This window comes from Salvia miltiorrhiza, chromosome 3 (assembly GCF_028751815.1).
Source record: "Salvia miltiorrhiza cultivar Shanhuang (shh) chromosome 3, IMPLAD_Smil_shh, whole genome shotgun sequence".
Lineage (NCBI taxonomy): Eukaryota > Viridiplantae > Streptophyta > Magnoliopsida > Lamiales > Lamiaceae > Salvia > Salvia miltiorrhiza.
The window spans coordinates 22769157-22772380 of record NC_080389.1 but is presented as its reverse complement, the minus strand read 5'-3'; positions in this window follow the sequence as shown (position 1 = coordinate 22772380).

Below are 3224 nucleotides of genomic sequence, written 5' to 3'. Positions count from 1 at the left end.
TCACCACTCTCAATACTAATTACTCCCTCCGTCCACCAAAAAAACTCCCATTTGGGGTTCGGCACGGAGACTAAGAAAGCTGAAAAAGGTGGTGTAAAGGTGGTGTAAAAGACTAAAATGGTAGAGTAAAGTGGGGCCAATAGGTAAAGGTGTACTAATTTTAAAAGCAAGGGAGGGTATAATTGTCCAAAAAGTAGAGTAGGAGTTTTTTTGGTGAACAAATATTTAAGGGCAAGTAGGAGTTTTTTGTAATACCCCGTTTCCTCGAGCTAAGTTTAGAATAATTTTTGAACTTAGATTTAAGAAGATTCACGCCGGATTGAAAAAAAAAAGAATTTATTTAATTCCAACAAAAATGATTTACGAAAGCATTTGTAAATTTTCTGGTTATTTAAATTTTATTTTGTGCTTTGCTTATTTTTTTAAAAATACGAGCGAACCCTCTGCCGAGCGAACCCTCTGCCGAGTGATTCCTCTGGCGAGCGAATCCTCTGCCGAGCGAACCCTCTGGCGAGCGAACCCTCTGCCGAGCGAACCCTCTGCCGAGCGAACCCTCTGCCGAGCGAACCCTCTGGCGAGCGAATCCTCTGCCGAGCGAACCCTCTGGCGAGCGAACCCTCTGCCGAGCGAACCCTCTGCCGAGCGAACCCTCTGCCGAGCGAACCCTCTGCCGAGCGAACCCTCTGGCGAGCGAACCCTCTGCCGAGTGAACCCTCTGGCGAGCGAACCCTCTGGTGAGTGAACCCTCTGCCGAGTGATTCCTCTGGCGAGCGAACCCTCTGGCGAGCGAACCCTCTGGCGAGCGAACCCTCTGCCGAGCGAACCCTCTGCCAAGCAAACCCTCTGGCGAGTGAACCCTCTGGCGAACTTTCCTCTGCACTGGCGAGCATTTCTCTGCTCTGGTGCCGAACTAACTTTAGAGAGAGAGGAGTCAAAGCAAGTGGATAAACATTGTTAACGGATAAGATATTTTATGCAAGTGGATAATTAAGCATGTGTTAATTATCCAATACTTGATGGCTAAGTAATTGGGGTTATATATAACATCTTTCTCTTTCATCCCCCATAACAGACGTCTCTTTCTTCTCTCTTTTCTCTCTTTTCTCTCTCTCCTCTCTCGACTGTCATCACCCAACACCATTGATAAGTTTACTCCACCCTTCTCGGCACATTCGTTATCCCTTCAGTAAGAAGTTGAACCATCAACTCCTCATTCAAGCAACAACAGAACGATTCTCAACCGAAACCTCTTAAGGTTCCCTCTTGAGCCCTTATCTCATTTACTCAACTGTAAATTCAAGTATATCAGTGGTGTCATTCCAGTAAACCACCGTACCAGTATAAGTTTTTGCAAGTGCATACACTCTGTTCGTATGTAATTTTACAAGCATGACACGAAATTGCATTTTTATTTTGCAATAAAAGTATTTATGATTTAATTGGTTTTAATTATAATTCCAATTACTAAAGAAAGTCGAGTAAGAATATTGTTGGTGTTCTTAACTCAAGAGAAATGTTTTCAATTATTTATTTCTTAATTTTTGAAAACCCGGTTAAGTGAATCATAGAATATTAAGCACTTCACCGTGACTTAAGATTAGATTCAAGGAGACCTTTTGAGAATAGATTTCTTGTAGGCTTTGAGCAACAGGGGGATTAGCACCGTTATTCCGATTCAGAGATAACGTTAACGACAGGCTTTGCCTATACAGGTGGGCTTATTTTCCAAATGTATGATTGAGCTAGTGAGCTTAAATGTTTCATGAAATACAAACTGTTTATCCAATAAATATTTTTGTGCACTTTACCATGTTTAAGGCTCGCACAGTTAATCAATTGAGGTTCTCTTATGACCTAATACGTTGTTTGAGAATTGTGTACACTTGTTAGTTGACTCGGTGGGTTGATCTCCATCGGGCTCTAACCAGAGGCGTTATAAGGGTGCTCGGCTGGATGTGTTCCGGAGCATGAGAAATATGAGACCTGCCTGGGTAGCATCCCGAGGTCAAAGTAAACTTGGCTGGGTTACGCCCTCAGTCCAAGTCAGTGGGAGACAGAGATCCGTCGGTGGCTAAAAGGTCCGGGATCACAGCGAGTAACAGAATAGAGTGTAACAACTGCGCGCAAATCAAATATATATATATATATATGAAATGTTTTATCATGCATAGAAGTTATTTCTCTTTAAAACCTTCTATGTCATGACAGTAAGATTGGATAAACTGCTCTTATAGATTGTGAAATGTTTTAAAAGTTGAAGCCCACTAAGTACATTAGTACTTAGCCCAAAAATACTTTCAAATATTTTCAGGTTAATGACAGGTGATGACGGGGCAGAGCTGAGGCTAGAGTTCAACTCCTTATTTCGATTTCCGCTGCAGAACTAGCCAGTATCTGTCTTTTGTTCCTTAACTTAAGACCTATTATGTTGTAACTCTAAACAATATCTTTTGTTGAGCCTAGACTTTTGACTCACAAGTTTTTCGATCAGTGAATATTGGTTATCTGAAGCATGACACTAAACTTGTGATCCTGAAGTTGTTATGTTTGTTGATTGATTCGTATCGCTTGAATACTTGTCTTTCTTCATCCAAAAGGGCTAAGCCCGATTATGATCCCTTTTATTCGGATTTCGCAAGGATTCTCCCTTGTTCATTTAGATGATTAGTCGTTCCCCGATTATAGTTATTGTTTTAAGTAATTGGGGTGTGACAGAGTGGTATCAGAGCATAAGTTTTCTTTCATGTCTCTGATAACCAAAAGCTTCTAATGTTGAGTCTAGATTAGTACCTCTAGACTTCTAAGAAAGTTGTTGAACCTCAGCTCGCCGTCACACTGCCGTAAGTAAAGGTACGTTTTAAAAGTTTCAAAGTTTTTAAACATTTGAAGAGTTTTCAAGAAGTGCGCGCTTTCAGTAAATGATGCTATGTGAATTGCTTACCGCTTTCCATATGCTATAAGTTATGAATTGCTAATCGCTTTCATATTGTTATTTTAAGTCTTTGACTCATATAACCAGCTAAGTATCGTGTTTGGGACAACCCGAGCCCTTAACGATAAGATAAGTTAAAGTCGTGTTTAGGACTATTGAGCCTTTCACGAATTCCAGATGTATGGTCGAGTCAGATTCTTTGAATCTCTCCGGCAATAGAAAAGTTTCTTGTGGCATGTAATGTCCACGTGTTTCAGGTTTCAAAAAGAATGAATGAATGAGAAAGTTTATG